The 15,591-nt window shown below is 33.9% G+C and overlaps 1 long non-coding RNA gene across 2 annotated transcripts; it reads right to left on the minus strand.

The window, feature by feature from the left end:
• Positions 1 to 7,931: 7,931 nt before the first annotated feature.
• LOC140893038 (uncharacterized) lies at positions 7,932 to 10,702 on the minus strand. Of its 2 annotated transcripts, none has more exons than XR_012152985.1 (4): positions 10,442 to 10,702; positions 10,302 to 10,351; positions 9,918 to 10,007; positions 7,932 to 8,386 (listed from the first exon to the last, which is right to left on the minus strand). It is a non-coding gene; the product is annotated as an uncharacterized lncRNA (long non-coding RNA). The 2 variants fall into 2 exon arrangements; XR_012152986.1 differs by lacking the exon at positions 7,932 to 8,386 and adding an exon at positions 9,357 to 9,492.
• Positions 10,703 to 15,591: the final 4,889 nt, after the last annotated feature.

Consider the following 15,591-nt stretch of genomic DNA (forward strand, 5'->3'; position numbering starts at 1 on the left):
TCGATCAGGAGGTCTAGAAGTCCTTTCGGATCTTCTAAGAGGCGGTGTGTCAATTATTGGTTCCTGAGGTGTGGGGTTGCTATTTTGTATCTCGGGTTCTTCTCGAACTTCTTCGAGTTCCATCATTTTGCCTTTTCTATCAAGTAAGAATTCCTTCTCAAGGAAGGTGGCATTCCTAGAAACAAACACTTTTGTTTCAGTAGGATGATAGAAATAATATCCGATCGAATTCTTCGGATACCCTACAAAATAACATAAAGTGAAACGATTATCCAACTTATCTCCCACTGTCTGCTTCACGTAAGCAGGACATCCCCAAATCCTCAAGTACAAATACTTAGGAGTTTTGCCAGTCCATAATTCATATGGTGTTTTGTTCACTGCTTTAGTGTGGACATTGTTCAACAACAATACCGCCGTTTCAAGTTCATAGCCCCAAAACGAGGGTGGGAGCTCAGTAAAGCTCATCATAGATCGAACCATGTCCAACAGAGTTCGATTACGACGCTCTGCTACACCATTAAGCTGAGGTGTGGCAGGAGGAGTCCACTGAGAAAGAATTCCATTTTCTTTCAGATAGTCCAAAAACTCGGTACTTAAGTATTCACCGCCTCGATCAGATCGAAGTGCTTTAATACTTTTACCTAGCTGGTTTTCTACTTCATTCTTGAATTCTTTGAACCTTTCAAACGATTCAGATTTATATTTTATTAAATATAAATACACATACCTAGAATAATCATTAGTAAAGGTAATGAAGTAGGTGTGACCATATTTAGTACCAATACTAAATGGGCCACAAACATCTGTATGGATCAAATCCAATAGATTTTGACTACGCTCAGGTTTTCCCTTAAAACGTGTTTTAGTCATTTTTCCTTTCAGACAAGACTCACAAGTTGGTAGAGAGTTTATATCTGACGAATCAAACATTCCCTCTTCCACTAGCTTGTTCATCCTTCGTGAGAAAATATGACCTAGCCTAGCATGCCAAAGGTTTGCCGAGTTTTGACTATCGTTTTTCCTTTTAATTGTTGTTGCCGGTTTATCAACATAATTAACTGGTACGTCTTTCAATTTTAAGTTATATAGATCGTTTTCTAGTTGTCCACATCCAATTAAACATTCATTCTTGTAAATATTGCAAATCTCATTCACAAAATTGCGAGAAAAACCATCTCTATCAAACATAGAAACAGAAATAATGTTTTTAACCAAATCTGGCACAAATAAAACATCTCTCAAAATTAACTTAAAATTGTTCTGCAGAATTAAATAAACGTCTCCCACAGCTTTGGCTTCAACTCTAGAATCATTTCCGAGCCTCAACTGGGTCTCACCCATCCTAAGCTTACGACTTCTTGTCATCACCTGCAAGTCATTGCAAATGTGAGATCCACATCCGGTATCCAATATCAAAGAAGTAGTATTAAGTGAAACATTTATTTCAATATAAAACATACCCTTTGCAGTTCGCAACTGCTCGAGATATTCTTTGCAGTTACGTTTCCAATGACCGAGTTTCTTGCAGTGATGGCAAACATCTTCATATTTGTTCACGTTTGAAGCCTTTGTCTTGTTCTTCTTATTTGGTCCAGTTTTCTTGGGTGGGACAGAACGTTTCTTACCCTTTGCACTTGGTCCCTTCTTAGAGTTAGAAGAGGAGCCTACCAAGAGTACCAGTTTATCCTTCTTTAATGTGGCCTCATAAGTGACAAGCATATTGACCATCTCTTCAAGCGTGGCCTCTATCTTGTTCATATTGAAGTTCATCACAAAACCGTAAAACGACGAAGGAAGAGAGAGAAGTAATAAGTCCGCATTCAGTTCGTGCTCCAATGTCAAATCGAGTGTTATCAACTTTTCAATGAGCCCAATCATGTGTACCCCATCCTCACAGACCGAAGTCCCATCTCGCATGCGGCATGTCATGAGCTCTTTGACAGTGGCATACCTCTCGGATCTTGACTGAGCTCCAAAAAGTTCCTTGAGGGTCTTGTGAATGTCAACAGCATTCACTGCATCCTCAAATCGCCTCTGAAGTTCATCAGACATCGAATCCTGCATGTAGCATTTGGCCTTGATATCATGGTCCCACCATTTATCAAGTTTGGCCAACTCTTCCGGACTCACATTAGCCGGGGCTTCCTTCGGAGGAGACTTTTCTAACACGTAGAAAACCTTTTCCGAACTTAGAACAATCTTTAACTTACGGAACCATTCCGTATATTTAGCGCCAGACAGTTTGTTTTGTTCGAGAATAGAGAATAGTGGATTGCGCGAATTCATCATAATGAAATACTGAAAAGAAACATACAATAATCAGTGATTGTTTAATTAATTTACTAAGACATAAAATAAGGCGAGAATAATTTTATGAATTACACTCCCACTATTTTAACGATTTCACCACCCTCTAGTGAAAACGAAAAACTGGTTTCCTTAGTGGGAATCATGGAGTCTATTTGACAAATCATAGTCCCGAATAATATCAGCCAACCATATTTTTCAAAAGGTAGAGCCCAATTGCTTCCAAAACAACCCCCATGTTTTTACCTCATGTCCAATAAGAGCCCAATAATATGACACCGTTTATTGTGACATGTCAAGATGACCCACCAATATTAAGTTGTGATGGACGGTCGTCGTATGGATCCCCCAATAATATGAGCCAATCCCACGGGAGTTCCACCCAACTTACAACATGTGTCAATCCAATGTACAGTTTTCCGACGAACGGGCCCCCCAATAATATGAGACGGACCATGCCCGCGGGTAGCATCTCATACATTGATCGTTGATGGAAGGTAGAAACATTTAAACAATATTTAAATTCTCTTTTGTTAATCTTGATATCAATTTTAAATCATATTTAAAATGAGGGTTTTTTAATTTTGAAAAATTTGTCTCATCATTTAAAAATTTGTATGCTTGCGGGATTCATGCAATTTAGTCTAAACATGCATACAATAATAATATCAAATATTATATAAAGGATGATCGATGCCTAGATCTACTCGACCCGTGGTTGCCAATCACGAGTCTAAGTCCAATCCTAGGTGATATGCAAGTATGCAATGCAATCATATTCCATTGAGCTTTCAATTTACATTTCTTCGGTCTTTATTGTCTGCTGGGCCCATCATTGTCTTCAAATCTTTATCTCCCACTAAGTCTAATAAATTTACAATAAATTTCGATGACAAGTAGGGGATACATATTTAAGGGTGGGAAAACGGGTCATTAACCAGGCCCACTTTTATTACAAATGACAAATCAAATTGGGCCATAAACCAAGCCCATTAATAAAACCCAACATTAATAATAAAAACTAAATGTAAACAACCTAACATACACCTAAAAACTTGGTCATGGCAATCGATCATCCTTTTATTCAATTATTTAATTCAATTAAATGATTGGATAACATGCAGTTCAAAGTGGCAATAATTGTAAATAGATAAAATCATATTTCATACATAAAATCTTATTTTATATATAAAATCATATTTTATCTAGTTTATCCATAAAATCATATATTATATATATAATCTAATTTCATATATAAAATCATATTTTATAATCATTTGTACCAAAATAATTAATTTTAAAAATTTTAATTTATTGGATTAAATTTATAAATTTCCAAAATTCAAAATTTATCCAAAAATTAATTTTCTTAAAATTTTGGTCTCAAACAATTTTGACCCATTGCCTCGTGGACCAACTAAAACAATTTTCAATCGGGCCAAAAAACTGGGCCCGATAACAATTAACGGGCCGAAATTCAAAATTTTAAAAATAAAATTTTTTAATTTTTCTGGGCTGCCCAGGACGATCCCGGGCAGCCCCCCCGACTGTCGAGCTGGGAGCCTAGCCCCGTCGCTGGGCCGCCGAGCGCGGCCCAGCTGAGCGCAGCCTCCCGAATTTTTTTTTTGTTTTATTTTTCTGAAAAATCGAGGCTTTGTACAATCGATAAATTTTAATCGTTTGATCTGAGAGCAACCTGGCTCTGATACCACTGTTGGAACACGTTCTCGGATCAGTCAAATGTGATACTCGTAGCAGCGGAAGTTTAAAAATTTTTATTTTCTGATCTGGAACGATTCCAGATCATGGGTATCAAATCCTAACGATTAAAACAAACAATTAAAATAAAACATAATTAAATTTTACTTCTCAAGTCTCAACTTGAGGTTATGAACTCCAACAGATTACTCTACTCTTCTTGTATATCCCAGGAACTCATTACTCTATCGATCAACTCCTGAATCAGGTCCACAAACAGAATTCTTAATCCCTCTGACAGACTGAACTAGAAAGTCTATCAGATGTTTCTACGAAGAGAATTAACAGATTTGATCTGTTAAATCAGACTGCAAATTTCGAAAACTGCAGTCTGAATTTTCGAACACTGTGGAGGGAGGGGGCGGCCAAACCCTAGAGAGAAAACTCTAGGATTTTCGAAAATTATGAATTGTTATGTCTAATTTTTATACTGCAATAACTTATTTATAACATGGGCTGCTAATAGCTTAGGGCCTATTAGTCATAAGTTCAAGTCTGACAAGCAAAGCCCGCATGTTCAGAAATTAATATAAAATTCATCGTGACTCAAATTGATAAACCAATTTTACCAATGTGTGCAGAAACCTTTTCTGCATATTTTAAAGTCAAGATAAATTTTCTGAATCCGAATTCAGTGATTTCCAAAAATGACATCCCTATGTCATTTTAGGAAATCTCACTCCCTCTACTCTTTAATAAAAAGTCCTACTTCTCATACACTAAATTTAACTCATTAAATTTAATTATCTCAACGGGGATTAGAAAACTATTACTTGTGTAACCCTCAATGGTTCAGGGATACAGTTAGTCGTGGGCACACAACTTCTTGTGACTCGGAACAACAATTTCCGAATTGCCCATCGAATCATGGTAAGAGCGCCTAGCAACATCGCCCCATGATTCCCTAGGTATCACTGATAGTGCCTGCAAGAACCAGTAGGTTTTGGTTTGCATACAGTACGGTCCCTTCATCCATATATCCCGATCAAATCAACAACCATTGGTATATTGAGAGTCGTTCGAGATTCGATAACTATGCAATACATCTTAAAGATCAAATAGTGACATCGCATGTGCAACTAGAAAACCAAGTAACCTAAAGCACATCATGTACTCTGTCCAGAGATTTGTCATACTAATATCTCCTCAGATCGCATAGGATATCCACACTCGCAAGTGTGTGGTGAATCCTTGATAACAAAGCATTGACTCTTATATGTGTCATAACTATACCCAATCTCGACACCTGATGACCCTCATAAAGTCGTTAAACGAGTCAAAGTACAGTACTAGCATATAGAGTCTCCATGATGTTTCAAGTAATAAGGACTAATGATGTACAACAAAAAACCGCGGACTTATCCACTCAATTAGTGAAAACCACTTGGAAAGTTCGAATAGGGTAGTTCGATCATCCATCAAATGAATATCCATTTATATGCTTCGAACATCTGTATGTTTCATACCAATGAAACGTGGTACTTGACATCGCAAATGCTAGTCTCAATCTCGAGCGATCCTTATCCTTATTTGCGGACGGCTTAATTGACTAGGAACTGTTTAGAATATACAGTGATTATATATAAGATGTGTTTCATGACAGTCAATCAAATTTACTATCACATCTTACATGCACTCTAATATACTCAAGGTCTTTATCTAAACATCGTATAGTACATCACAACATAATAATATGATAAAAGATAAAGCAAAAGCCAATATAAAAGTGTAAATTATATTAAACAAAGATTGTTTAATAAAGGCCCTTAGCCACAAGTTGGCTAACAGGGCACCCACTCTTTCAGGTGAATGGTTAAGAATGTACACTGCTGTATGAACTGCCTCGCCTAGAATTTCTTAGGCAAACCTTTTTCTTCAAGCATGCTCCGAGCCATTTGTGAAATGGTTCGATTTTTCCTCTCTGTGGTACCGTTCTGTTGTGGAGTATATTTCAATGTAAGCTACCTTTGAATTTCATTTTCCTTACAATTATTCATGAAAGCATTGTATATAAATTCTCCACCGCGGTCTGTCCTTAGAGTCTTTATCAAAAAACCACTCTGTCGTTCAACAAGAGATTTAAATCGAATGAAAATTGAGAAAGCCTCTGATTTTTCACTCAAAAAATATATCCACATCATCCGAGCAAAATCATCGACAAACAATAAAAAATACCTCTTGTTGCTTACTGAACAAGTCCGAGTAGGACCAAAAGTATATGCATGAACCAAGTCTAATGGAGTTTTGGCACGCCAAGAAGATTTGGGAAATGGGAACCTGTGCACCCTTCACAGATTTTATTTTCTTTCTCAACACTTGGAATTCCAACAACCATATTATTTGACTTTAGCAAATGCAATCCCTTATAACTCAAGTGCCCGTATCTCAAATTCCACAAATAAGAATTATGAGATGTTTCAAGTTTAAGTGCAAAACTTTTATCAGAAGGCATGATAAGACGAAAAAATGTGTTTCTAGCCATGTCAATCTTAGCAATAGTCAAATTTTGATTCTTATCGATAATGGTGCATGCATCGTCACCAAAATGAACCAAATAACCCTTTTGAATGAGTTGACCAACACTTGGCAGATTTTGTGCTAGATTAGGCACGTAAAAAACATCCGAAATATGTTTTTTGTTACCTTGGTTGGTGTGAACCTCGATGGTGCCTTTCCCTTCCACTTTTTGTATTTTGCTATCTCCAAACTTTACCTCGGAGGAAAATTTTCTGTCAAGTTCTACAAATCTGTCAAGCTTACTCGTCATGTGGTTACTACAACCACCGTCAATATACCAAACATCTTGATCTTCATTTTCAGCACTCATGCAAGTGTAGAACATGAGATCTTCGTTTTCTTCCTTTGAAATATTGGCTTGCTCTTTTCCTTGTTTATTTTATGCCAACAATCTCTTTGAGAATGATTATGAATCCGGCATTTGGTACACTTGAAATGACAATCTTTCGAATTGTGATTATCCTTCTTGCATATGATGCAATAAGGACTAGCATAAGAAAATTTATGATCCCCTCTTCTCTGTTCATCTTTTCCTTTATCATTTCTCTCCCACTTTTCTTTGTCGCTTTGATTTTTCGTCTGCCAAGAATTTTTCGGAGATCCAAATTTATTGGGTTTCTTATCATAAAATCCAACTTTGGATTGAAATGCCTGCTCCAAAGCCTGTTTTCAAGATCAATTAATTCTTTCTTCATGTGCTTGAAGAGATCTCATTAATTCAAACATCGACAATTTGGAAAGATCCTTCGATTCTTCGATTGCTGCGACACAGTGATCGAACTTTCGTGGTAAACATCGCAAATTTTTTCGACTACTCGCTTGTCTTGAATCACTACAAAAATTTTTTGGATTTAGCCACGGCCAAAACCGTGGGTAAAACCGTGGTTAAAAATTTTAACCACGGTTTTACCCACGGTTTTTGAAAGCGTGGCTAAATCCACCGTGGTTAACCTCAGCCACGGTTTTAAAAAACCGTGGCTAATTTAACCACGGTTTTAAAAAAAACCGTGGTTAATATAGCCACGGTTTTTTAATAAACCGTGGTTAAGATTACCACGGTTATAAAAAAACCGTGGTTAAAAATAGCCACGGTTTTTTTTAAAACCGTGGTTAAAATTACCACGGTTTTTTAAAAACCGAGGTTAATATAGCCACGGTTTTAAAAAAATCGTGGTTAAAATAGCCACGGTTTTTAAAAAAACCGTCGTTAAAATAACCACGGTTTAAAAAAAAACCGTGGCTAAATTAACCATGGTATAATTTATTTAAAATACCAATATTTTTTACACTAAATAAGTTATCATGCACATTTGAAAACATACATGATACATCACATTTGTCAAATATATTCCATGATAAAAAAAATTGTGGCTAAATTAGCCACGGTATAATTTATTTAAAATACCAATATTTTTTACACCAAATAAATTATCATGCACATTTGAAAACATCATACATGATACATCACATTTGTCAAATATATTCCATGATATTAGTCACGTAAAACAAATCCAAACATAATCCAAAAATTCTATATGTTAAAAAAAGCACATTGATTCACCGTACCTTTATGACTGCAAATCTTTCAGGTTTCACTTCAAAGTTAGCAATAACGAAGTCTAATCATTAGTTACTCCACAACTAAAATCACCTATGACATTAATATATGTTAAAAAAAGAGCATCAAATATTTATAAGTATAGGATCAAACACAAGTGGATGCATTAGACCTTGAGTTGCATAACCAGTATTGTCATCAGATGTTAGCGTCCCAGTCTTTGTCAAAACATAACATATCAACCTGCAGAAGGGAAACATCAAAACATGCTAAAGACTAACACTCTTGAAAAGCAAATGGAACAATTAAAACATCAAGAGAGTTCCTAACTAAAAGACCAGCTTTCAGTTTATTAGTTCAATTAGACAATTAAAACAATCATTTCAAAATACACATCTTCGTCAAAGAGGAGTGTTAACAACTCATCATACAATATCAAACATTAAACTCTCACATTTCCAGCAAATGGGATGCTAAACGGTTCTGTGCTATTCCAAGTCGTGCTAGTGATATTAACAAAGTATTAACAACAATTGAAAGCTCCAAAGGCAATTCAGGTGGGATCACAGAAGTAATAATTAAGGAACAGCTCAGAAGAAAGCTCGTATCTACTCCTTGTTGGATCCTCAAGCCCCTATACAAGAGTTTCATTTGATCATCCAACCTGTGTAATTATCTCAGTTATAATATGTACACACATTATATCCTTGTCAAACAGAATCTGTTTTACCTTCTTAAGTACATATCCAACAGTTATCAAAGCAAATACACTAAGAACAAGATAAGGAGCCCACTTTCACAGCTATTCGTTATAAACACAAGGGCAGTACAAATAATAGATCAGCTCACAACATCCATAATATATCGACAAAAACAAATTAAACTCAAGCGGCTAAAATCTCAATTTTGGGCAGCCTGTTATAGCTCGACTGAACCAGTTGGAAATTGAGTTTAAAAGCTTCAATACTCGAAGCTAACTGATCTGGAACCGAACAGCAACCTAATCGCAGCGACAACTAGCAGGAAAAACCCAAAACGCAACTTAAACGAACTGAAATGAAGAGCTTGAGTTTGAACATGAACTAGATTCCGATTCCTACACTTACTAGCCTTAGAAAGGACTGAAACTTACCAGAAATTAGTCCAAGAAAGCAACCACGAAGGGCTGTTCACAAACCAAGCTCAACAATGCAGGACCAGGTTCTGAACGTGGCTTGATTCGGGCATAAACGAGCATCAAATTCAGCGATTCATGGATTAAATTGAAGTCACGGATGTAAGGAAGAAAACCCAACAAACGGATCGAAATTTGGACTCCGAACGAAGAAGTTACGAGCGAATTACCGGAACTGCTCCAAGGGTGACGGGAATGAGAACTATATAAGATTCATTGTATTGGGAAAAAAAACACGATTCTAGTGCATAACAATAAAATATATTTAGAAAATGAGATTTTATAAGTTAAGCTTCATTAGTTATATAAAGTGGAAAGTAGATAGCAGGTGCTCTAGCAAGCAAAAAAAATCAGCAACAAAGATAGGAACTTTAGAGGGTCTTGAAATAAACAACTTCATTCCTTTTAGCTTCATCCTAAGTTAGCTTCTTTAATCATCCTAGTTAGTAGTTTTGCTCATTACTTTGAAGGCGTCAGTGATGATAAATTGCATCAAAGCATCTTTAACCAATCAGAAAATAGGAGGGAACAGAAGGTACACAAGCAACGGTAGCTGAATCATTCAGGGACGATTTAACCTGTTCAAGTCTCAAAACTTACCTTTTGGAAATGATTGGAAATGCCCAATTTGGTTAGTAGAATCGTCAAGGTGAGCAGCTTTTCCCAAAAAGTGTGAACCCCAGTGGCAGACTGTATAATCAAACATTATTATATTAAATAAACTATGCTGGAAAATTGCATGCAAACCAGCCATAAGCACGCATACACACACACCTGATCAATTTTCAGTTGGTCGCCATCAAGCAAACGAGAATCAGCAGGAATTTTAACTCCTAATTTAATATTTATAATGTCACCAAGCTCAACAGGTTTCTTTTATAATTAACTAAACATATTTAAATACCCAATTCTCAATTAACTCAATCAAAAGATTCAGAAAATCCTAGATAAATAAATACGCTAATTAAATTCAAAATAAATTACCGAAAATTTGAAAATTCGATCGACACTTCCAATCGGCTCAAATATGGCACCTACAACCAACAAATAATCTCATATGAATTATATAAATTCGAATGAACCAAAAATCCCCATATTTCCAAACCCTAATTTAATAATTATACCTTCTACGCTATGAAAACATGCTGCAAACGACTAAAAAACCTCGACCCAAGGCTGAACGACGGTCGGCGACGGTAGGAGCGGCGGAACGGCGGCGGCTGGGGAAAATGGGTTCCATGGAGCGAGCTCAAAACTTAGGAAAATATGTAGTGACAGATAGCCCTCGACAAGAGGATTCCAGATAGGCTCTCGGTTTCGAAAATGGGCGCCGTACGGCGGAGCTAGCGTCGGCAAAAAAGGCGAAGAAAAGAAAAGAAAGAAAAGGAAGGGAGTGTTTGGTAGAGCTTCTATAAAATGCTTCTTAGCTTCTAATTGCATAAAAGTGCTTTTGAGTGTTTGTAAATGTTAAATTCTGTTTTAGCTTCTACAACTTTTACCCAAAAACAAGAAGCAAAAATTTGATTTTTTTTTTCTTCTGTTTTTTTGTTTTAGGTATAAAATTACAAGTTGACATTTATACACTTAAGAAAATATCGCACAAAATCCATTGACATTCGACGTCACTTTATTCGAGATTTGGTAGAAAAATGTGTGATCCGAATGAAATTTGTTGAAACTAATAACCAACTGGAAGTTATATTCACAAAAATTTTAGATTTCGAGAGATTCTTTAATCATAGGAAGTCTCTCAGCATGTGTGCATTAAAACCATTTACTGATGTTGTCCTCGGTGTTACAACATCATAGACAACACTGTTGTTTTTTTTTCATGCATATTTAGGATTTTAGGAATTTTTCATGCACTTTGTAATGTGTAGTGTTTTAATCTGTGTTACAATGATTCGACTAATGTCAAGTTTTTCAGTAAAATTTTTATTGAAACACACTGGCCATTGCAAATCGAACTCTGACTAAACAACTAAGTAGATGAGGGATGTCCGTGTATTACATGTTCTTGTCCCATGTGAAAGGTGGTTTCGCAAATTCAATGTTCAAATTTTTACTAATACTGTAATTGAATGCGTGCAATTAAGCTGTAATACTGCCATCGATTATAATTTCATTATTATTATTATTATTATTATTAGTATTATTATTATTATTATTATATATAGAGTTTCTTTCAAGTGCCCACCTACCATGCCCACCAATGATGTGGTACTATTCTATTGGATGTGATAAAGATGTGATAAATTGTAGGTCCAATAGAATAGTGCCACATCATTGATGGGCATGGTAAGTGGGCACTTGAAAGAAACTCTATATATATATATATATATGCTTTAGGAATATTTAAGAAATATTTCTTTGCTTCATTATTTGGAAAAATAAGTTAATGTGAAAACTATAATTTATTATACGTACACGGAAAAACAAAGTAGTCATGTTTAATAATTTTAATTGGATTTGCATTTCAACATAATCGGTTAAATTCCTTTTAAAAAATATTCTTATACACTATGTATTAAGTTTGGTATGACAGTTACAAACTTACAGAGATAATTTAGTGTCATAGTGAATGTTTTCAGTCCCCAAAATACCTATTGTTCGGCTCGATAAATACGCACTTTATGTCAAAAAAAATTTAAAAAAAGTAATTAGTAAAAATCAGGAAATTTTAAATTTTAATTTTACAAATTTAATTTCTAATTCTTTTTTTTAGTTGAATTTCTAATTCTTTGGCAATAGAACTTTATAAAAGCATGCGATATGTGCGTAAATACACCAGTAATATAATAATGAAGTGGAGTTTTTTTTTTTTTTTTTTGAAACAATAATGAAGTGGAGTTAACCAAATTTATTTGATTTTAATCTTTAATCATTCACGAAAATAGAGTCGAACCTGAAGCCTGAAGATCAAGATGAAGTTAACATTCAGTCCAAGAGGAGTTTAGAGGAGTAAAGTGGATTGGGCTTTTTCAAGTAGTGGGCTTCGATGGTTTTCGAATTAGTAGATCATTTAAACATTAACTGGGCCCAAGCATGCAATTTCAGCCTCCGATAATAATAGTTAATTAATCCAGATTGTGAAACATAATTTGATGAGTTGGTATCTCGAAAATAATACAAATTCTCACGAATTTATTGAATGAGAACTTTCAAATTTATGAGGTATAATACATACTTCTCAAATAAAATTATATATGTAATCCGAACGATTTTATTAAGATCGCGAGTATGTTTTCGAGTCTTGAAACTCATATAAATTTCGTTAAAAAAAAATCTATGATTTCGACTAAACACTAAGAATTTTTTTAAAAAAAAATTGATTTGAGTGGTGAATTTATTTGATTATTTGAATTTAATCGTTTATATGTTAGCCAAAAGGCTAAAAAACTTTATTGGATCTTTAATTTGTCTATCCTTTCTGAAGCACAAAACGTTCAAAAACCCTAAAAGCATGAATTCCACAAAGGAGGAGCAACCGACGAATCATGCTGAATAATATAATATAATAATCAATGAAAAAGCAAGAATATCATAAAATTACAAATTACATGCATGATCATCGTGTCCTCAAATAATTGGATTAGTGTTGAATTTTTAATCAATGCTTTACTTTTTGGGTTAAATTTAATATGTACTTTCACTTTAAAAGGATAGGTAAAAGCGATCTTAATGTTGGCATTCTATGAATCACACAATTGTCACCTAATTTCATATATATCAAAATCCATAATATATGACTGAAAAACTACGTACTTAATTTCACTCGAACAGTTTTACTAATAACTAAAATATATCGAAATTTTATCTTTTATTTTTGGGAAAAAAAAGGAGAAAGAATTACTCTTTTCCTAGCAATCACAGTCAAAATTATGCAAATGTGTTCAAAGTTCATGCATGTCAATTTTATTTATTTTTTAATTTTTGTGAGAATCCATGCACAATATTTTAATGTGTATCTCCTTTGTAAATGAAAACAAAGTTAGTGCTTGTGTTGTTTTTTGGTATCTTTTTTATGAGATAAAATTATGTAATGAGTAGGCAACATGTAGGATAACATCTTTAAGGTCACCATCCATTTCTTTTAGGGATGGAATTGATAGTGCCCTCTTCTTTAATTATTAGATGTCATACCATTTCCTCGTCCTTCTCTAAGAAAATATAATATATCTGATATCTTGAATATATATATATATATATATATATATATATATATATATATAGTGCTTTTATGATGTACAACAACTATGCCCAACTCCGTGCCCACCATGTACAATAGTTGAGTTGACTTATACATGGTGGGCACGGAGTTGGGCATAGTTGTTGTACACCATAAAAGAACTATATATATATATATATATATATAAATTCGCCCAAAAGGATTATTAATTATTTACAATCAAGTAGTGTAAATTTTTTTTTTTAGTACAAGTACATCGGATATCAAATTACATCACTAAATAAAGTAAAATTACCCGCACAACCGGCGGGACGGGACTTAAGCATGGACTCGAGACGTGCTTGTTTCAAGCAAGGAAAGTAACTAAATCAACCTAAATAAATTAGGAAACTAACCCGCAGTCAGCGGAAATCAAACCTGAGACATCATGGTCTCAGGGCCTCAGTCTTGGCATATTTGTTAAGGTAATGCATTAAGGTAATGCAGATTTGCATTTATTCATGACAATAAATGATTGAGTAGGTTTAATGTGAAATGATTTCACGAAATTATATTCGTGAGACAGGTCAATTCAACTCATAATTACAATGAAAAGTAACAGTACTATAAAAAAAATAGTATTTTTTCATGGACTATATCAAATAACATATTTGTGTCACAACATTGACCCATAAAACCATCTCACAAAAATTTATGTTCTTATATTATTACTAATGTCTAATGTCTAATGACTAATGAATGGTATACACTAAAAGTATCTAAATACATAGTTAATTAATTCAAATTAGAAGGTATAGAAAGTGGCATCAACGAGGTTTCCTATAACATATCATACAAATATTTATCATATATATAAATTTTTTAGGTATTTTTATTCTATTCGAGCAACAGTTCTCTATTATTTTATGCTATGATTTTTTAACTCATTTAACATCAAAATTTTTAATTTGATACCATAGATTCTGAGCTCAAAATTCAAATCATACAGCCCTCCTCTCTCGATTAAAAGGGGGAAAAATCTCCATTATTTATAGGAGAAGGAGGCTCTTTTTGCCTACTTATCGTGCCAAACTTTGGCATTTCTAGGATGGAGAGAGGCCACGTTTCTACTATGTAGAAAGAGCGCCCGATTTCAACACTATCCCCCACGACTTTACCAATCAATTTTCTTACCTTTCTTTTGCTTGACCACAATAATATCTCGAGCAAAGATAAATATTTACGATTGTGGATTTTAAGTTAATTAAATTTATGAATTTTTTTTTCTTTTTCACCTGTACATATATACACATATATATATATATATATATATATTTAAAGTAGTGTTTGAGAGAATTTCTAAGGACTTCTTAACTTTTCTTTCTAACAAATACTCCAATTCTCAGTTTTTCGTAAACAAATTTTGAAATTTTGTGAAATTTAATTAAAAAAAAACTAAGAAGTATTTCTTGAAAGCTCTTTCAAATACTGCTTAAGTATGCGGAGGTAAAGAGCTGAATCATTTATTAGCCTTCAATAGTATCACAAGCATTAAAAAATAAAAACCTTTAATGACAGATCCGACTTGAGTTTGTCATGTTCATGGACATTCCAGAATTCACTGCGAATTCAATATAATCTACCTTCAAGTATTTAGACTAGCTTGTCTATTAATAAATCCATGTATGTTTAATTATTTGACAAATTCAATAATATATATATGTAATTACAATTTTGTCAATGATTGGAAATGTGATATATATCCTATATTCCTATGCATTAACTTCTGATCACATCATGGAAAAATTAACTTCAAACGTTTGAAATTAGGAGTCGTTTGTAGGTCCAATGTTACGTTCACCGGTCAAATATATATTATCTAAAAGATGAGTGCGAAGTAATTAAAAATAATTTAGAGCTTATAAGTTATCGAGTCTTATTTTTTTTAAAAAAAAGTTGTTCAAATATTCGGATAAATTTATTTTAAATAATTTAAATATATTGATGTGCTGGTATTATAAGAATAAAATATTTGTATTGTCAAAATCATCAAAAATAATATAATGCTATGAAGGTAATTTATATGTATGTGTGTGTGTATATATA

The sequence above is a fragment of the Henckelia pumila genome, chromosome 3 (assembly GCF_033568475.1).
Source record: "Henckelia pumila isolate YLH828 chromosome 3, ASM3356847v2, whole genome shotgun sequence".
NCBI classification, from domain to species: domain Eukaryota; kingdom Viridiplantae; phylum Streptophyta; class Magnoliopsida; order Lamiales; family Gesneriaceae; genus Henckelia; species Henckelia pumila.